This window comes from Gracilinanus agilis, chromosome 2 (genome assembly GCF_016433145.1).
Source record: "Gracilinanus agilis isolate LMUSP501 chromosome 2, AgileGrace, whole genome shotgun sequence".
NCBI classification, from domain to species: Eukaryota; Metazoa; Chordata; class Mammalia; order Didelphimorphia; family Didelphidae; genus Gracilinanus; species Gracilinanus agilis.
In genome coordinates, this window is record NC_058131.1 from 130,620,732 (window position 1) to 130,643,217 (window position 22,486).

Below are 22,486 nucleotides of genomic sequence, written 5' to 3' on the forward strand. Positions count from 1 at the left end.
CAGTCCTCTTGTGGGCGATCCACACCTCTCCTGGAGCCTCCTCTTATTATCCTGTGGCTTCTAGTGGAAGAGAATCTAAAGCGCTTTGGACCTGTATAGGAATCACTCTGGATCTTCATAGAGCATTGGATGGTTTTTCCATTCCAATCTTTGTGAATTTCTTTAGAGGAAGACAACAAAGGAGTGGGGGAGGAGAGGAAGGGAGCCTAAATGGAAGAAAATCCTAACACATAAAATCCTCTGTTTAGGTTACTTGAGTAGGAATGAGAACTAGGAAGCTTTCAGAAAGGGGAAGGCAATTCTGAGCAGTGAAAAAAATTGCATTTATCAGACCATCGGGAAGATGCCAGAGGCTCAAGACTGCCATGTTTTGATATTAGTAATTCTCTGAGTCTGTCCACAGCCTATAACTGACTTTCATTTCTGCAGGGAGAAAGCCTCTCTTTCATTGCCTTATTCTGCTCCACTGTCTTCTTTCTCCTCCCCCTCAAGATTTATAGTCAGTTTCCATGTTTTTTGTTTTTTTTCCCTCCTTTCTCTTTTTCAGGTCCTGATCATTTTAGACTTGCCGAGTTGTAGGGAGCTTTGAAGCAATAAGTTACCGGAATCCACTTTTGAGTGACTTTGGCAGAAACCAGAAGAAAGTGATTCTCTCCCCTGTTGGGGAATTTAAGGGAATTTGTGTATTTACATACCTACAAATTCTTGTGTACAGAGTTTGGGGGTGGGAGGTGGAAAGCAGACATTGACTTAAAGTCACGATTTCGAGCCAAATGGGTGTAGAAATCAAAGGTGAAACCCTGGTGTAGAAATGCACGCGGACATTCCCGAGCCCAGCTTCTTGTTGGATGCATTTGAAACAGAATTTTCCACCACCATCCAGGGAATGTATCTGAAATCTATTAGCATTTCTGGCACCACCTTTAACAAATTAGGCAACTGCATTCAGTTAGAAGGCACTTTAGATCCTGCAATAGGATACTCGTGAAGCACTTCAGAGAACACTGCTTGCTTTTTAGAGGCTTTATCGTGGTGGCCTGGGATGCCGAAATTACCATTGGCATTCAGTGCCGAGAGAAGTACGGCATTGTCACTCCTATCTTTTTTCAAAAAAGCATTAGGGCCCATTTCAATAGGCATCCCCTAGACACTGGTGCTGGAGCACATCATCGTCTCAGTCCCAGAAAGAGGCTTTTGAAGTGCTTGGTGACCTGAATAGGGCCTGCTTGATCCTGGGGTGGTTGGCGGGGAAGGTGGAGCTATATATAATTCCGATAACCCACAACATCAAAAGTTTGGGAAAATCAAAACTTAAAAGAGCCCAAAACCAGATCCAGGTTTATAATTTAAAAACAACACCACACACACAAAGCGGTGGGAAGTGAAGAGATGGGGTGACCTCAGACCCTGCGAAAATTGCTGGTCTGACGTGCCTCCATTTTGAAGCCCTTGTTCATAAAAACAGGTCCCGGCAGGCTTTAGTCAATCGGCACTGGACAGAGTTTCTAGGACAAAGGAGCTACAGCAGGGCTGCTGAAGTGTGGGAAGAGGGGCTCTGGCTTAGCTGTTAATGGAATTGGACAGTGTCAATCCTCATGGTACTTGGGCAAGATTTCTTTTTCTCCTTGACGGTTGCTATATTTCTAGATAAACACTGTAATCTTCCGTGGGAAGAAGAAGATGGCTTTTTTTATGGGGGTGAGGGGCACAGCGAATGGACTGGTGACATTTGAATCTTGCAGGCTTGGGCTGTGTGCCCAGTGTGTGACATTTTCTTGTGGGATATTATAATTCCTGTACCTCCTAATTCCCAGGAGCTCCAAGGAAGAGAGCTGACAGTAGTTGCTGAAGATGAAATAGTCAGCTGATGAGCATTCATTAAGCAAATTCTGTGCCAAGCACTGGGGATACAGAAACAGGCAAATAGGGACCAGTTGTCAAGTGTTTCTTGAGAGAGTAAAATTAGACAGAATAAAGATTGCTTCAACTTAAGGCTTGGACAGAGTCAGTTCTAGGAAACATAAATAAAATGTTGAATATGTTTTTTAGAAATTCCAACTTAATTTTCTCTCTGTTTCCCCCCTTTATAAAGGTGTCACCTCTACTCTATCCAGTGATTGTTTTTACTCATTTTCTTATGGCTTTTAAAGATATTGTGATAATTTCCTAGTACATCCCTACCTCCCCAAGGAATTCCCCTTCAAAATGAAGAACAGTTAAGGAAAACTCACTTCTAAAGTAACTTGTCCTGCCAGGATAGACAGTATTCTGGACTCTTACCTTTCACACCTCTAAGAGGAAGGAAATTTGTTCAGTCTTCTGTTCTCTAAAATCATGATTGTTCACTGCAGTTAATCTAAGCTCAATTGCCTTTGATTGACTGACTGAATGACTAAAATATCTATTAAGGGCCAAATAAGTACCAGGCATTATGCTAGGTACAGGGAGTACAAAGGCAAAAATGAAACAGCTCCTGCCCTTAAGGAATTGATGAATGAATGAAAGGGGGGAAAATGAACATGCTTGGAAAAGAATGCATAATAAATCATTCATTCATTAAATTAACATTTATTAAACATTTTCTATGCACTAGGCACTGTGTTAAGCAGTAGTGATGCAAAAAAGAGGCAAAAGACAGTCCCTGCCCTTGAGGATCTTACAACCCAACCAGTGGAGGAAACATTAAAGCAAAATGCATATAAGGCAAGCTATATATACATAATAGATAGGAATAAAAAAAAGAGGGAGAACCCTGGGGTTCTGAAGGGTTGGGGAAAGGCTTCCTGTAGAAGGTGAGATTTTAGTTGATACTGTAACATCCATGATCTTAAGTGGGATGAAACTGCCTCACAGAATTCCACAGTACCCCCCAGAACTCTAGGAGAGGGGGTAGTTGGAGCAGTTAAGAATGTGAGTATAAACGCCAGGACATCCAGCTTGCAAGGACTCTTTGGGGATCAAGGGAGGCTGGGAGAGAAGGAGGATCACTTCTCTTTTTGTTAGCTCATCTGTGACCTCAGGGAGCAGGGGGTTACTTTGTTGTTTACTCCATACAGACTATACTAGGCTATGTGCTCTGGGAAAATGCCTCAAGTGCAGTATCTCAACTAATCTGTAATTTAAATAGATCTTCAATCAAGATTACCTTCACCATCTTAAACTTGATAACATTAGATTAAGAGAAAACTTAGTTTGTGAGGGAGATAGAAGTTAAGTTAGTCAAAACACATTCCCCTCTGGGGAATGCTATATCCAACAAATTACCTGAAGATATTAGGTAGTTTACCTCACCCTTAATCCTAAAATTTACCTCCCCTTTCCCTGTTTTCCTGAAATTAATAAATCCTTTCCCTTGTTAAGTGTGAGAGCCTTGTCAAGTTATACTTGGGTTATACCAACCAATATCATACATTACCTAAGCAAAATCTTCATCCAAGCAAGCACTGGAATAGCTGTTATCCAGAGAGCAAGTCTGCTGTATCAGAAGACATCCTGAACCTTTATCTATCTTAGGTTTTAGGGGAATAATCTTTTAACCATGGAATTTGCTAAACTCAGTGGGATTATTTCCTATCTGTCTACCAATTTAGCCCTGGATTAGCCAAGCCTAAACAGCCTCAATTTCTTGATCTAAAGGGAATTCATTTAAAACTATTACTCCTTCTGCTATAACTGCCTCAGGATGGGGAGGAGAAAGAATTCTATTGGTTCTCACCCCTCTCCTTTGCTAAGATAGCCAGCTTGATCCTTTGCTTTGACTCCATTACCAATTATTACTAATCTGAATCAATCTTACAAGGCTATATATATATGATAGATAGGAATAAATGAAAGAGGGAGAATCCTGAGGTTCAGAAGGGTTGGGGAAAGGCTTCCTGTAGAAGGAGAGATTTTAGATGATACTTAAAGGAAGTCAGGAAGGCCCATAGTCTAAATGAGGAAAGGAAAGCATTCCAGGCATGGACTATGGCCAGAGAAAATGTTAGTAACAGAGATGGAGGGATTTGTTTGAGGAACAGCCAAGAAGCCAATGTTACTTTATTGAAGAATACCTGTCTGGAATAAGGTATGAAAAAACTAGAAAGGTAGTAGGGGGTCAGGTTATGAAGGATTCTGAAATAAACAGAATATTTGTATTTGTTCTTGGATGCAATAGGAAGCCACTGGAGTTTATTGAGTAGAGAAGTGATGTGTTTAAATCTGCTTTAGGAAAATCACTTGGTAGCAGTGTGGAAGATAAATTAAAGAGGAGACAGTAATCCAGGTTGAAAATGATGAGAGCCTAAACTAAGGTGGTAGCTAAGTGGGCAAAGAGGGATGTTGAAGAATTTGCCAACTGACTGGATAAGGTGGATGATATAGTGTGAAGATTTAAGGGTAATACTGAAGGCTGATTATTGTATTTCTCAAGCATGGCCATTCTCTTGGATCTGCATTCTTATTATTCTTTAATACAATTTAATAAAATGACAATTTTATATAAATTGCTTTACTTATTCAGTGCCACACCATTCAAACTACCAAATAATTATTTTAGAAAGCTAGGGAAAAAAGTAATAAAATTAATCTGGGAGAACAAAAGGTCAGGAATGTCAGAGAATCGGTGAAAAAAAAAAGATGAAGGAAAACAGTCTAGAGTACCAGATTTCACACCATCTTACAAAGTGGTAATCATGAAATATATATATATATATATATATATTCAAAAATCTTTATAGCCTCTCTTTTTTGTGGTGGCAAAGAATTAGAAATTGAGGGAACATTAATCAATTGAAGAATGGCTGAACAAAATGTAGCATATCACTGTGATATAATACAATTGTACTATAACAAATGATGAATAGTAAGGTTTCAGAAAACCTAGGAAGACGTATGACCTGATGCAAAATGAAGTGAGCAGTATTGGGAAAACATTGCACAAACTAATGATAATGATGTAATGATTACCCATTGTGAAAGACTTAGGTACTCCATTCCAGAAAACAATGATCCAAGACAATTCAAAAGGACCAAAAGCCAAAAATTGCTATCTATCTCCAGAGAGGAAATTGATGAATTCAGATTTTAGATTTAAATATACTTTTTACTTTTTATGTTTTTTGCTTTTTATTCTTTTTTCTGCAATATGGATAATATAGAAATATGTTTTGATAAGTTCACATGCATGATTGATATATTGTATGGCTTTTCAATGAATAGGAGAGAAAGAATTTGAAACTCAAAAATTCTTAGGAAAATTAATGTAAAAAATAAATAAATCAAAATTTTCACAACAAAAATATAAAGTGGCCACACATGAAACACTTTAAAGAGAGGTATCTTTGAATCCCAAAGAGCTGAGGTTTTTTTTTTTTTTTTGCCTTCTCATTACTAGAATGTGAGCTATTGGAGAATAGGCATTATTTTTCTTTTTTCTTTGAATCCCTCAGTTCTTAACACAGTGCTTGATACATTGTAAAAACTTAATTCTAAGGGGGCAGCTGGGTAGCTCAGTGGATTGAGAGCCAGGCCTAGAGACGGGAGGTCCTAGGTTCAAATCTGGCCTCAGATACTTCCCAGCTGTGTGACCCTGGGCAAGTCACTTGACCCCCATTGCCTACCCTTACCACTCTTCTGCCTTGGAGCCAATACACAGTATTGACCCCAAGATGGAAGGTAAGGGTTTAAAGAAAAACAACTTAATTCTTTTTCATTCATTAATTCATTCACTTATTCTCTCACCTATGCTACCTTTTGACTTTATGCTACTCATCTATGCTACCTTTTGACTTTGAGCAAGTTTACTTGGATCTCAGATTAGAAAAATCTGTAAAATGAAGATCAGACTAGAAGATCTCTCCTTTGAATGATGATCCTATGATCCTAGGAATACTCATTGAGGAGAACTGACCTATTATAGATGAAATTGTGTGTCTTTCAGAAGTGTCCAAACTGATTCTTGAACTATCCTGGACTCAGTAAGCCAAGGTTATTCCCAGTCTACTCAAGTGAGCACCTAGAAATAAGTCATGGGGTTAAATGTTTTATGAACCTGAAAATACTATATAAAAATTAAGTTTTGTTGTTATTTTTACTATTTCTGATTTGCTACAGTATTGATGGATGAGAAGAAAGATGGAGTTGATGAAATGTGATTAGGAAACTGATATTCAAATGTATCATATCAAAATATATTTATAGAAATTCAAATAAGTTATTGCTGACTACTAAGATCTGAGTAGAATCATATATTCAAACATATAACTGCACATAACCATCATCTATTTATCATCTATCATCTATAAAAGCATATGACATAATCTAGTCTATAAGCATTCTTTATATACATTTATTTCATCTACCTCTCATTTTTGCCTAAAATACCAATTGCCTTCTTCTTTATCTATTTAAATTTTTCATAAATTTCTCCCTGTTTAAATCTCCTTTGTAAAGCTTTTTCTGTCCATTCCAGTTCACATTAATTTTTCCCTTTTTTAAATAACATATAATGTCCAAAGCACAATTTGGATGCTAAACATGTACCTATTAAGTCCTTAAAGAATACTGGTTGGGGGCAGCTAGGTAATATAGTGGACAGAGAACCAAATCTCTTGGGAGGTCCTGAGTTCAAACAATTTAACCCCAATTGTCTCATCCTTACCAGTCCTCTGCCTTAGAATCAATACTTAGCATTGATTTTAAGACAGTAGGTCAGTATTTTTTTAAAAAGTAGAATATTAGTTGGATTAAAATGAATTATGTAATTATCTATTAGATGGTTTTTTTATATAGCCTGTCTTCCCATATCTAATATAAACCTTACAGAGCAGATATTATGTCTTTTATTTTGTTGCATCCTTAAAAGAACCTAGCACACAATCTTATACACTTTAGGTTTGGAACAAATATCAAAGCTCCTTAAAGGGGGGAATTCTTACCTTTTTGTCTTTTGCTGCAAGCACTTAGAAAAGTGGCACTGGCACTTAATACATGCTCGTTTAATTGAGTAATTTTTTAAAAAATTGTATTTTTTTGGAGCACCAAAGTTTTAGAAGAATCAGTTCCAGCTTAGACAAAAAAAATGCTAAAATACTTAATGGACACAAATAGGTGGTAGCATATTTTGATTTCATGAAGTTGGGTAAGAAATAAAATCCAAAAAATTTATGATCAGAAAAGGTGGTAGGTGAGCTATATAGTAAGAATAAAGGCAAAAAGATGACCCAGTATCAACAAAATGTGAATGAGTCCTCAATGAAGTATTGATGAGTGAAAATAAACAGAATGGGAAGACGTAATTAGATGGGTTGTGATTTTCATCAATGAAAGGAATATTCAAATCAATGAGATTAGAGATCCTTTAAGAATATTATGCTATCTTACACAGCATTTGGATCCTACATGATTTGGTTTAGAGCTCTGAAATATGATGTGGTTGCAAAATAATGTCTTAAAAGTGGGAATACCTTTCCCAAAATAAGTTAGTTGCATAGAAAGGAAGGCAGTAGACATTCTAGGAAAGAATGAGGTACATGAAACAAATTTAGATGAGGAATATCTTCATGACCTAATGATCTTATATAAACCTTCAACACTTAGTTACATATATTCAAACAATTTATAGTGTTTGTGCATATGTGTGTGTGTGTTGTATACTTTTGTAAATACACTTTGTAAAAGTTGATTTTAATGGTTTACTATTGGAGAATACCCTGGTTGGGTATTTGCTCATGAGCAAAAATAATCAAAATTCCAAGTCTTTAGAGTTATTCCCATCAATCAATCAATAAACATTTATTAAATACCTATTATATGCAGGTAGCATGCTAATCACTGAGGATATGAAAAGAGGCAAAAGACAGTTCCTGCCCTCAGAGGACTTGAAATCAACTGAAGGCAATAACATGTAAAGAAATGGATATAAAGCAAGCTATACATAGGATAAATAGGAAATAATGAACAAAGAGAAACCATTAGAATTAAGGGTGGTTGGGAAAGTTTCCCCTAACAAGGAGGATTCTATTTGGAATTTAAAACTGTCAAGGCCAGTACTCAGAGTGGAGGAAGAAAAGCATTTCAGACATGGAGCCCATAAATAAGAGAATGCCTTGAGATAAGAGATGGAGCATCTTATTCATAGTACAGTCACTAGACCAGTGGCACTGGGTCAAAGAGTACATGTTAAGGAATAAGGTATAAGAAAACTGGAAAGGCAGAAGGGGGCTAGGCTAAAGAGGGCTTTGAATGCCAAAGAGAATGTTTTGTATTTGCTTCTGCATGCAATAGGAAACCATGGAAGTTTATTGAAGTGTGTGTGTGTGTGTGTGTGTGTGTGTGTGTGTGTGTGTGTATGTGTGTGTGTGTGTGTTTGACATTTTCAGACTAGCATTTTAGAAAAATTATTTTGGTGGTTTAATGGAGGATTGGAATGGAGAGACATTTGAGGCAGGCATATCCACCAGTAGGTTAATATTTTTTTAACATTTAATAATTTTTTTTAACATTTAATAATATTTATTTTTTAGAAAAGTTAACATGGTTACATAATTCATGCTCTTACTTTCCCCTTCACCCCCTGATGTCCCCCCCATAGCTGATGCACATTTCCACTGGTTTTAACATGTGTCATTGATCAAGACTTATTTCAAAATTGTTGATAGTTGCTTTGGTGTGGTAGTTTCAGGTCTACATCGCCAATCATGTCTGCCTCAGCCCATGTGTTCAAACAGTTGCCTTTCCTCTGTGCTTCCACTCCTGCAGTCCTTCCTCTGAATGTGGGCAGCGTTCTTTACCATAAATCCCTCAGAGCTGTCCTGGGTAATTGTATTGCTGCTGGTACAGAGGTCCATTACATTCGATTTTACCACAGTATATCAGTCTCTGTGTACAATGTTCTTCTGGCTCTGCTCCTTTCACTCTGCATCAGTTCCCGGAGGTCTCTCCAGTTAGCCTGGAACTTCTCCAGTTTATTATTCCTTTTAGCACAATAGTATCCCATCACCCGCATATACCACAATTTGTTCAGTCATTCCCCAATTGAAGGACATACCCTCCTTTTCCAGTTTTTTGCCACCACAAAAAGTGCGGCTATAAATATTTTTGTGCAAGTCTGTTTATCTATGATCTCTTTGGGGTACAAACCCAGCAATGGTATGGCTGGATCAAAGGGCAGGCATTCTTTTATAACCCTTTGAGCATGATTCCAAATTGCCAGCCAGAATGGTTGGATCAGTTCACAGCTCCACCAGCAATGCATTAATGTCTTACTGTCCCAATCCACCAGTAGGTTATTGTACTAACCAAGGCATGATGTGCTGCCAAGGACCTTCACTAGAGACGTGGCAGTGTCAAAGGAGAGAAAGGATCATATTTGGAAGATACGGAAGGGTGAGAGATGGTGAGGAATCTAGAATTACTTCTAACTTTTGAGCCTGAGACTGGAAGTATGGTGTTGCCTTCTACAGTAAGAGGGAAGGTGAATGGGGACAATTTAGGGGAGGAAGATAATGAGTTCTCTATTGGACATATTGAGTTTAAGATGTCTTCTGGATATTCAGATCAAAATGTCTGATAGGTATTTGGAAATGGGAGATTAGAGATCAGTGGAGTCACTGCAACAAAAAAGGTAGATTTAAGAATCATTGGCCTAAATCAGTGATGGGCAAACTATGGCAGCATGCCAGATGTGGCCCCCTGAAATATTTTATCTGGCAGCCCAACATTATTCCTAATCTGATGAATACAATGAGTAGGATACAACACAATAAAACTTCGAAAGGGTTGCCTTAGAAACAGGCTGACAGATGAGCATTTCCTTTCCTTTGGCCCCCTCTTTAAAAAGTTTGCCCATCACTGGCCTAAATATTTTAATCCATGGTCACTGAGTAGTATAGTCAGAGAAGAGAAGAGGACCCAAGAAAGAGTCTGAAGGAGAACATATGGTATGGGGACATAATCCAGTGGAGGCTCCAGTGAAGGATACAGAGAAGAAATGGTCAGATAGGTAGGAGGAAAATGAGAGAGAGTGGATAGTCCCCAATATGGCCAACATTTCTATTTCAGCAAGCGGTGTTCTTTGTTGAATAAAACTGGGCCCAATCTAATAGTTTCCCTTCAAACTTACTCTATTTTTGAAGGACATAATTATTACTTCAATATTTCAATGGGTTTACACTCTCATTGATGTAGATGTTCCTTTCAACACTTCAGTCCACAGTCTGCCCATGCTTTCTCATCCTATGCAATTTTTATCCATATCAATTCACAAATCACCCAGATTTCCTTAATGTGAGATAGGACTTCTTCAAAATCTTTACCATTTTGCATGAAATACTTAATTATAGTTAAATATTACTCCAATAATTGTCATTTCTTATGGGCATGATCTAGAAGTGAATACAGAAAATGAAAAAGAGAAGGACAAGTCTTCTGGAAAACCAGAAGAACATGATGTTTCAAAACTTTGAGATAAGAGAGTATAAAGGAGAGAGAAGAATCAACTGTGTCAGGCTGCAGTGGGATGAAAGAGAATAAAGATTAGGAAAAGGTCATTAGATTTGGCAACTAAGAGGTTATTAGTAACTTTGGAGAGAGTAGTTTTGATGGAATGATGATCTTGGAAGCCAAAATGTAAGGGGTTAAGAAGAGTCTGAGAAGAAAATAAAGGCACCTATTGTTTTCAAGGAGTTTAGCTAGAAAAAGTAGAAGAGATACAGGATGATAGTGGGCAAGTGAGGATTTTTTTCAGGTTAGGGGAGAATATCTCTTGAATTCCAGTGTCATACCACTAATTACCAATTATACATTTTAAAGCAAATGTCCTAGCAATGTCTAAAACTTGACTTGTCTGAAACAGAATGCATTATCTCTCTTCTCTTCTCTTCCCCACCAAACTTCCTTATTTCTTCTGAAGGCAGCAAATCTGTCCAGTCTTTAGATTTGTAACCTCTGTAAATTCCTTGATCTCCTAGTTCTCCCTCCTTTCACAAATCCAATTAGCTGACACATCTTTCTGTTTTTATCTCCACAATATTTTTTTGCACCTTTTGTTGTTTATTTGTTTCAATAGTGTCCAACTCTTTATGACTGAATTTGGGGTTTTCTTGACAAAGATAGTGGAGTGGCTTGCCTTTTCCATCTCCAACTCATTTTACAGATGAGGAAACTGAAATAAACCCAGTTAAGTGACTTTATTAAAGTCATGCAGCTAGTAAATGTCTGAGGACAAAAGTGAACTCACGAAGAAGACTTTTTTAGGCTGATGGAGTATTAATGAGCTTTGAGATCAGATCTTCCCCAGCTAGCAGCAGAAGCTAAAACTGAAGGTGAAGGTGTGGAGGCTGAAGGGAGCTGTGGTTCCTGCCCTGTTATCAAGGTATTCTGTCAAGGTTTCAGCCTTTGCCCTGGAAAGGCACAGTCAGTGGGGGAAGGGTATTGGAGATTGAGTTTCCCTGCCCTCTAAAGAGTCTTATTGATAGACTAGATTAAGCCAGGGCAGAGATGATCTGCAGAGCTAGATGTGCCCTGAGACCAAAACCTTGAGAAGTTGAGGCCCAAGGTGGAGAGTAGTGGCTGGACTAGGCTACCCTCCCCTCTCTGCCTCTCCTCCAGCTGCCTCCCTGCCAGCTATGGCAATGAGGCACTCTCTCCTGGATGGAGCCTTCACCCACAGATTCCAGCAAGCGCCCAATTCTCAGCACAGTAGGTGAAGGAGGAGGGGTTTTGGGACCTTCCTTCTTCCTTTTCCTTAAACCCAAGAATTCAGCCTTTTCTGCATACCTTTTACATTGAATCAATCAGGAGGGTCCCGGGTTCAAATTAGGCTTCAGACTAATTGTATTGTCCCTGGAAAAGTCATTTAACCTCTGGGCTTCAGTTTCCTTATCTGTAAGGTGGTGAAAATAATAGTACCTGCTTCATAGCATCCTCATGAGGATCAGATGAATAACATATATAATGAATTTTATAAACTTTAAAATGCTAGGTATTCATATTATTAATGAGCAGTGCTATGAGAATTCAATGGATGATGAGATCACTGCAGTCTGGGACCATTGGGAAAGAGTGATGGTGGAACTACACACAGGTCTTGAAAATCTGTTGAAAGGAGTTCATCTCAAAGGGTACCATAACCAATAACCATTATAATGGTGCTTCAAGATGAGCAGAGAAAAAGCATACTTTTATGTGAATGCAAAGATCTTAACAGGAAGAAATGGAATCTCCCTGTGTGAGTGTAGTTACCCAGAACCACGGCCAGAGTTTTATTTTCCTATCCTGCCAACTTAAGGGTTTATTCATGAGCAATTTTGGGGCAAAAGAGGGGTTAAAATGAAGGAGGGGTTAAAATCTAGCTGTTGACTGCCCATCTCTAATAATGCATGTTAGCAGAAGGCATACAAAGCTACAATTCAGCAGCAAGGTCTTGATGATGTCATAAACACTTATGACAGCAGGACAGCACCAAGATTGAATTACCTTCTTTGTACCCAGTAAAGGAGCAAGCATTGCTGTATATAACACTTTTGTGTAAGTTAAACAATGTTTTGCGGTTTTCACATGGAGCATAGGAAGATGGGAACTTGATCTGTGAACTTGGAAGATCATGAATTTGATACCGGTGGAGACAATTCCACCCCCCAAACAGCTCTGGTCTCAGAGATGTAATTCCCACATTAGATGAATTAAAGTTTGCAGCCAAGTTATTGTACCTACTGTAAGTCCACTGCTGTACCTACTGTAAGTCTACTGCGAGTAGTCTTTTTTTCTGATACCTGGGGAATTACCCAAAGGGGGTCTAGCGCTTAGTTACATCACTAATGATTACATTCTAAGACCATAAAGTATATCATCTAATGGTAGCTATTCACTCATTCTAATGCATTAAACATTTTATTATGGGAAATATGGGTACTAAGCAAGGGAATTCAGTTGAAGTTATTTCTTTTAGGAATTTTTCCAATTGAATGTTCCAGTCGAAGGAATGAAACATGTAGGGTTTTGCAAAGATTTGAATTTCCAAGTAAAAGATGCCAGGTTTGTAAAAGAGGCAGGCTTATGGATTGTGGAGAATTGGCGACATTTCCCAAACATATGGGGAAAAGATGCTTACAAGAACAGATGGTTGGAAAAGTTCTTTTTTTAAATGTTTTTTCTTCTTTATAGTCACCTTCATGCAACTCTTTCATTAAAATGAGGGTATTTAAAAACAGTTATTCTTTCGGTGGTATTATTGTTTTAGATAAATTCAATGTGCCTCTAATAAATTCTAATCATGTATCATATCAATGATTTCACAAAATAACCTAGAAAATTCTTCTGTCATAAAAATGTTCTGTGTAAAGCTGATCAAAGTTTATTGGATTTATGTTTTTGTCACCCACTTAGTGACAATCAGACCCCTCTATGAACATGTGCAAGCTTTTTGACATGCTTCAAAATGCTTTTCAAAATAATCAGTAGGGAAATATAGTATTATCTGAAGGAAAGTTAAAAAAATGCTCTGAAAGAAAATAATTGAATGGTGGGGGAAATGAAAACATCACAAAATGCGGAAAGACAAATATTTTCTTGATTTGAGCCCTTAAACTGAAAACTTTAAGTGTTAACAAATTCTCCTACACCCTACTATTTGCATTTTGTTTTCTCTCTTACTTTTTTCACTCTGGTTGATTAAATAGTTTAACAAGCTTTAATAAGTTCCAACTATATTTATATGCACATATAAATATAAAAAATAAATACATGTATATAGACAATATATGTACATATACATATATATGTTTATATACAAGTATATATGTATACAAGTAATATATAATATATATAAAAATATACAAGTAATATACGTGTATATATATATATATATATATATATATATACTTATACATATACCCATATATGCAAGACTATGGCACATAGATGATGCAGTTGGTATAGCTGCAGCAGGCTTGGAGTCAGGAAGACCTGAGTTCAAATCTGAATTTAGACAATAGCTGTATGACCCTGAACAAATCATTTAGTCCATTTTGCCTCAGTTTTCTCATCTGTAAAATGAGCTAGAGAAGGGAATGGAAACTACTCCAGTATCTTTGCCAAGAGAGACCCAAATGGGGTCAAGAAGAGTCAGATATGACTGAAAAGGACTGAACAACAACAAATGCCAAGATTAGGTGCTACAGATACAAAAATAAAAATTTAACTGTCCCTTGAAAGTTCAAGGAGCTGGAGTGGAGGGGAAGGAGCTGTTTAGATACAAAAATCAGTCAAGTAAGTGCAGAGTAGCTATATAAAAGGATAAATTCAAAATAATTTCAGGAGAGACTCCTCAATTTCTAGAGGAATAAAAAAAGATCCCCTAACAACAATAATGAAACTGTGTTTTATGGAGCTTTGACATGTCCAGTGAATTTAAAATCACTGTTTTTATTTGTGTACAGTGGCCATTTTTTTCTAAGAAATTTCAAGTATGCCTCCCAAACCTTGAAGCATTTCTTGAAGGTTAGTGGGACATTGTAAATGTCCCTGTCACACATCTGAGGAAACCAAAACACAAAAATTGCCAGCCTCAAATTCCTTTCCAAACCCTACTCCACACAGGTGTCAGACTGTTAGTTTTTTTTTTTTTTAAAACTCTTACCTTCTGTCTTAGAATCAATACTATTTGTTGGTTCTAAGGTAGAAGAATGGTAAGGGCTAGGCAATGGGGATCAAGTGACTTGCCCAGGGCCACACAGCTGGAAATGTCTGAGGTCAGATTTGAACCCAGGACCTCCCGTCTCTGAGCCATCTAGCTGTCCCCCAAGCTGTTATTTCTAAAACACAGATCAGTCTATTTCCCTCTAAGAAATTTTCAGTGATTCCCTATTACCTCTGTGATAAAATGCATCCTCTTCACAGCCATTTTAAGCCCTTAAGAGTCTTGTTGCCTTTTCTTATTTTCTATTATATCCCTTTACACACTCAATTTCAGTCAACTCAACTAGCTGTCTCCTAGACACATTATTTTATCTTCTTTACCTCCTGCAGGAAGCTTTTTCTAATCTCACTAATTATTAGTACTCTTTCCCTCTTGAAATTATTTTTAATACTTCATATGTACTTAATATTTACTCATTTCCATTTCCTCAGCAAAATATAATACATAGTAAGCCTTTAATGAATGTTTGCTAAATTGAATTGAATTGAAAATCACACAGCCAATCGAGCAGATAGATTTTGAAGACAGCAAGTCTTTTCATTTCCAGGCTTCTCTCTGGTAATTATCCATTCCTCTAGTTTACCTGTGGCTTCCTAATATTTCATCAAGATCCTTTTTCTACTTTCTCCACAAAGGCATAATTGTAGCATCCACTTTTGCTGAACTGTTCTTCTACCTGAGCTTCTCTGAACAATGTTGCCAATGCAAACAGAAGTAACCAGGAATTTTTCTCCCAGCCCTGGGGGCTTTAGGTTGTACAAATGGAATGCATGGGTTGTTTATAATGTTCTTTAGAACTCAGTGCCTGGAGGCCACCACTGATTCTTCCCCTACTAGGTGGGTACCTGGGGAATGTTGTTATAGCTGGGCTGGTACAGAGTCAATTATGAGAACTGAGCTGGTGGTTTAAGTCAAGAGCCTGGCTGACCAGCCTCCAGTAGACAAAAACCATCCATCCAATTTGTCCACTTGCTGGCAGGTCAGCTGTGAGAGGCCAGTGGCTGAGTAAGCAGAGCCTGGACCATCGTCTTCTGAATCCCTGCTTCCTTTGGGGCCAGCATGAGGAAGTTTGCCATGTTGCTGACTGATCTACTTCTCTGCTCTGAGGAAATGAGGATGTTGGCCGCCCAGATGTCAATTTTTATAAGAGCTAAATTCAATCAAAGATACTTTGCTAAGCAATTACTTAGCTTATAAAGATTTTTACAAGTAGCACTTGAGGCACATCTTGGATTTTACAAAGCTGCATTGAGCTTGTGGTTTTTTTTGGCATGGGAAGATGATGGGGTGGGAGATGGCCAAAGGGACGGGGAACTAATCAACGCTGCATTGGACAAACGAACAGCAAAGTCATGGTCACAATTTAGCAATCTGCACAAGAGGGCTTATTTATTTTACTAACTTCTTTCTTAAAGAACATTTGTGTCTCATTGGATGATAGAGCTGGGAGAGTGCTGAGGAGACTAGATTCTAGCTCAACTTCTTTATTTTTATGGAGAAGGAGGCTGGTGCCCAGAAAGATTAAGATACTTTCCTGTAGTCATACAATGGATGTGTGGTCAAGCGAAATCAGAATTCAGGTCTCCAGATTGAAGTGCTCTTTCTGCTATATAAATGACACTTTGGGCTTTGGAGGATTGCCATCTGAAGAAATTTGTGACTTTCTGAAGATCATAGCACTACCAAAAGAAATTATAATCACAAAGCCCTCACAATGAAGTGTAAAATGTTTGATTCATGACAAAAATCATGTAAAGTCGATTGACTCATTTTACATTTTTCTTCCTTCATAAATTAAGGTCAGTGTTTAGCTTTTTTTTTTTTTTTAAACTTTACCTTCTGTCTTAGAATCAATACTGTGTATTGGTTCCAAGACAGAAGAGTGGTAAGGGCTACACAATGGGGGTGAAATGACTTGCCCAGGGTCACCCAGCTAGGAAATATCTGATTTCAAATCTGAACACCAGACCTCCCATCTCTAAGCCTGCCTCTCAATTCACTGAGCCACCCAGCTGCTCCCTCAATGTTTAGTTTTCCAGACAAACAAATTGTTCTGAGGATGGAGAACCATCTCTTAGCTTCTAGGTTCAATTTTTTATGGCTTAAATGGCTTTAGATATAGTTCAAAATATTTTCACATACACACTTATTGAGCAACTGCTAAATTTAAATTACTGTACAAGAGGAAAGCTAGATGGCTTAGCAGTTGGAGAGCCAGCTCCAGAGACAGGGATCCTGGGTCTAAATTTGGCCTCAGCTACTTCCTAACTGTGTGACCCTGAGCAAATCACACAACTCCCATTGTCTATTACTGCTCTTCTACCTTGGAACGAATATATGGTATTGATTCAAAGATGGAAGGTAAGGTTTTTTTTTTTTAATTATTCTTTAAGACATTGAGTGAAGTTCAAAGAAAAAAAATTATAATCATACTTTAAAACCCCAATATGCAATCTGTGATTGTATTAGTTTTGGTTCCCCCTGACCCCCAATAATGCAGACTATTTGCCATCTTTTCCATCCTCTGAAACTCCAAGTTCTGCCATAAGGGATCCACTCAAAATTCTGATTGTCTTCTTCACATTCTCTTGACATTTAAAAGAAACTGATGATAGATGCATTGTGTTCATTGGTTATCCCTTTTCCTTGCCATATGGCATAACTACCCACATAGAAAAAAATGAAATAGATGAATGTCTACTGTTCAGATGATGAAATGCAATTGGATGGAACAACCATAGACCTTGTCCATAGGCATGCATGACTCTGACAGATAATGTAAATGGACAATGATAGGTAGAATTGAATAAAAGAATAAGGTTATGCTAGATTAATACTCAAATGGTCCGTGATTCCATCAGTTTGATGTTTTCCTCCAATAATGCTCATCCATATTTCTCCGCTAAACTTGACTGCCTCCATAGGTTCACCATAGGGACTACATTCAACATATTAGAATCTCTCCTTGCTTTCTCCTTACATCATGAAGGTATCAGTGGATCTTTCTGGCTATCTACCTGCCATTGCTTGTCACACGACCAGCCCATTTTTTTCATCCTCTCAAACAATTCTTTTAATTATGTCTTTTTGGACAAAAAGTCCTTTTTGTAAAATTTTAGGTTTTATGAAACCAAATAAAACAAGCATTTTCATATACAAAGAAAAAGAAAATGATACATAAATGAAATCACAAGACTCTTATATGTTAGGACAAACAATCCTAATTGGTTAAACTTTCAGCTGACCTATGCTTATCATGAATGTCTACCTTGTCCCATGTGTGACACTAATTTTTAGTTTTTTAGAGACAATTTTATTCCATGTTTTACTGTCACAAGCCAACTCCTATAAAATGTTATTGAAATAATGAGGCTTTGCTTTCATGGGAAGCACCAGGTCAATAAAGGAGCTTTACAATTTCCTGAAGGTACTCTATCCCATATTTTTCTCCTGTTTAACTGACACTCAACAAATCCATTTATACTGTCTATCCCAGATATACACATTGCTGGGAAAATTTTGCACAGAAATATGTTATATTTTCACTGACAAGAAAAGACTTATTATTGATGTTGAAGTAATTCCTGAGTCAGCTATCTGTGAACAGCCAGATTATTGACTTGTGAGAACTAAGATGAAAATTATTTTTAAAAATAGAAGAGAAAAGAATGTGACGTATAACTGAAATAACAACTTTAAGCTACTTAAAAACTAATTGAAAAATGGCTCATGGGAAAATGGAAAACACAAATGATACTGACATTATCTATAATCCTTTTATTCCCAATTGTCACTGTTTTAAATTGTCCTAATAAGGGAAAAAAGGAGACCAGAAAGTGCATTAGTAAATAATGTATCTTATTTGCCAAATTGAAAGAGAAGGTGAGAAAGGCAAAACTGAGTTAGAATATAGACTTTATATGAACACAAAAAGAAAGATGATGTGTAATTACAAGAGTGTTATCTTATAAAGCCAAGGAAACATGGGAAGATGAAATCAGGTTAAAGAAAGTTTAACAAGCTAGTCAACTAAGTAAACTTATCTCAAGAATATTCAAGGATTGAAATACAAGGACAAAAAAAAAGAAAATGGAAGATTTAAAAAATCATTAGGACATATAATTTTTGGGCCTTACAATCATAATATGCTTAAAAAGGAATAGAAATAAGACTGGATTGCCTTTGGGAAATTTCAGTCTTTCTCTGAAATAAGGATCCATCTTTTTAAACCTAAAGTTTGTCCAATGATATTGCATAGCTGTGACTTATGGAACACTGTAGTCTTCAAAGAACTAAAGGTAAGACTCACCCAAAGGGAAATGGAGAGTTGTGTGATGGGTGTGAGCAGGACTCAGCACATTACAAACAAGGAATTACTCAGGAAAATTGATATTAACAATGTTCTAAAAGAAAGGTTGGATCTGAAAAGAAATTGGAGATCATAGCAGACTAAATATTGATCATGAATATTCAGTAATCAGTTCTTGTTAAAACAGAGAACTATTCATGTAAACTACATAGGAAGAGAAAAGTTGAAGCATGGTTAAAAAAGTACTTAAGCATTATGCAAATTTCTGGATTTTCCAGTTCAAAAGGAACTTAAGCTTTGAGATGTGTCATCAAATGAAAGAATGGACCATACATATCCTTCAATTTTACAAGGACATGGAATTTCATTGTAATGGGTACTTCCTCTACCAATACAGACTGTTGCCCCTCTATAAGTCAGCAACTGATTTTTAAAAATTGTAGTAGTGGCCAATTTGGTAATGAGTCTCTCCAAGTTTAACTAGTCTGATCCTAAGAAAAGAGGCACTATTCCCATACTGAATGTTTTTTTTCTAATTTGGTAGAACCTAATAGACATTGTTCTATGGTCCTGTTACTAACGTTACCTCCATGCCTCAAAAATGCAGCGAAGGGCAGAATGAAGCACAAGATAATAAAAATTCTATAAAGCAGTTATTAAAGCAAATTCACCATAACCACAAATATCTCCTTCTGTTTCCATGTATATAGAGTGACTCAGCTATCTGAGAACTTGGTTTGGAATAAATAGGTCTGGGCAGTCTGAAAAGTTTTGCCTAATGGTAAACTGACCAAATTTTAAAACTTCAATTGCATTTCTTCCCATCTCTTCTCCAATGTGCATTTTAATTCTAAAGTGCTTTACTTGAGTTTAATTTTGACTGACATTGATGCTTACTTTAAATAAACCAAACCTCCTTGGCAGTTTATGTTTACATGAAAAAATGTAAAAGTATTGGGTAAAATGGTACTAGCTCACACCAATCTGTATTGAAGAAAAATTACTGTTTTTACTCTGGAAAATTGATGTATATTATCCATATATTAGCCCAACTGAACATGTTTTCTTTCAGAGTCATTGCAACCTAATGCATAAAATGTCCATTACTCTTTTGGAACACTTTAAAATGTATGTTATTAACTCAAGAGACTATAATGGGCGCCAGTGTAGCATTTTATATTGCCTCATCAAAACTTTTTTATGTAGTCAAAATATTATTTGCTCTCAGCTAAATACCAGAAGCTTGTGGACATGCCAACTGGAAAACATTAGCATTCTTTAGTTACCACAAAAAATAAAAATAAGTAAATAAACAAATCTATGAAATGTTTCAGGCTTTCCAAAGATTTGGGGTCTTACTGGACAAAGCATGATGGGAATTTCCTAAGTTTTAGTAAGTCTATTTATAGCAAGTAGTTTTATGACCAGGAAAGAGGTAGTGGATAGAATGCTTGGCTTGGAGTCAAGAAGAACTGGATTTGAATCTTGCCACTTACTAGGTATATATCTCTGGTTAAGTCATTTAACTTTCCCAAGTCTCAGTTTCCTTCTGTGTAAAATGAAGGTTTAGGATTCAGTTAAATTTCTGTCCCTTCTAACTCTCATTGTGTGAACAGAAAGTGAGGAAGGGCTGGTTAAAGTACATTTATATATTTCATATATATATATATATATATCCCTCAAGCTCAAGTGAGATTTTATATGTATATATAAAAATGTGATATATATGTAAATATATATATACACATATATACACACACACATATATATCACTTGAACTTCCTAAGAATCCAATAAAGTAGCTACAATATATATTATAATATGTATTATATACAATATATACTTTCATTTTACAGACTTGGAAACTGAGGTACAATAAATTTATGTGACTTGCTTATGGTCCCACAGCTGCCAGAAGTGCAATTATTCAGACACAGATCTTTTGGTTTGTAAATTTTATGCTTGGTGTCATCTTGAGGAGTGACCCACAGGTATGAGACTAAGTGGGAGTTGAGATGCTGTTTTCTATACACATATTCTGCTTTCTGGAGGAAACTAGGTGAGGTAAATCCTCTGTGGCAAATTCTTTGATCCCCTCTTCCTCAGGGATGGAAGTGATTTAAGGGAGAGTGTGCCCCTAATTCTGGGGGATATGGACCCAATTCATCAATGAAAAGACACCCTGGAGCCTATATGTGTGTCATATTATATATGTGTACTTATAATTATATAGAATATTATGTGATATATCATATAATTATTGCTATACATAATTATTATATATAATACTATTAAATAAGCTCACCTACAATCTATATCCATAATTTACAAAAATCTTTCCTTTTCTTTATTTATTTGATTCTTCTCAAGAAACACCAACATTTCACTTCTAACTTCTTCTGCTCATCCCATGGTTTCTTTTTATCTGGGACTATATTTGAGCAAATAGTCTGCTTTACAAATAAGCTCACAAATGATGCAGTAGCACAAGTCCTAAAGGACCCAAGAGACCTAATTTCTAGTCCCGACTTTCCCTCCAGCTTTCTGAGTGACTTTGAAAAAGTCACTTAACACCTCTGAGACTCCAATTTCTCATCTTTGAAACTGATGACATTTCTATAGTGATTTAAGGTTAAGGATACACTGCACATATACAATTTCATTTGAGCCTTCTAATAACCCCCCAAGTAGAAGCTCCATTTTAAATATTAAGAAACTGAGGATAATTTGTAAGGTCCTTTATAAATATTAAAATATCACTTTTGATTCCTTAAAATATATACTCTAGAGCAGGGGTCAGCAACCTTTTTGGCCGTGAGAGCCATAAATGCCACATTTTTTAAAATGTAATTTCGTGAGAGCCGTACAGTGCTCACAGTGCGCACTCCTGGAACAGCGCCTGAAAAAAAAAATTGACTTTATGGCTCCTGTAGAAAGAGCCATATCTGGCCCTCAAAAGAGCCAGATATGACTTGAGAGCCATACCTTGCCAACCCCTGTTCTAGAGGTTCATTGTATCATAAAATTTTGAATCATGTATAATTATACTCAGACAGCTAGGTGGTCAAGTAAATGCAATGCTGGCCATAAAGTCAGGAAGATGAGTCTTCCTGAGTTCAAACCCAGCTTCAAATATTAGCTGTGTGACCTTGGCCACGTCATTTAACCCTGTTTCTCTCAGCTTCCTCGTCTATCAAATGAGCTAGAGAAGAAAATGACAAACCACTCCAATATCTTGGCCAAGAAAACCCCAAATGGAGTCTCAAAAAGTCATATACAAGGAAGCAACAAAAATAATCATACTCCATATTTCAGTAGGACTGTTCTTTTAAGAATCCAGTACAACTCTTCCAAATATTTCATGAGATTCTTTATTCTTTCATATCTGTGATTCCCTCTATCAATGCAGATCAATGACTATATTCTAGATATTTTTCTGAAAGAGTTTTCTGGAATGCTAAAATGTTAAATGATCTGTTTAGTATCATATAGTTGGGTTC

The 22,486-nt window shown here is 36.8% G+C and overlaps 1 pseudogene; it reads left to right on the forward strand.

The window, feature by feature from the left end:
• The first annotated feature begins 811 nt into the window (after positions 1-811).
• The window catches only part of LOC123233374, a 97,208-nt pseudogene continuing 75,533 nt past the window's right edge, over positions 812-22,486 (forward strand).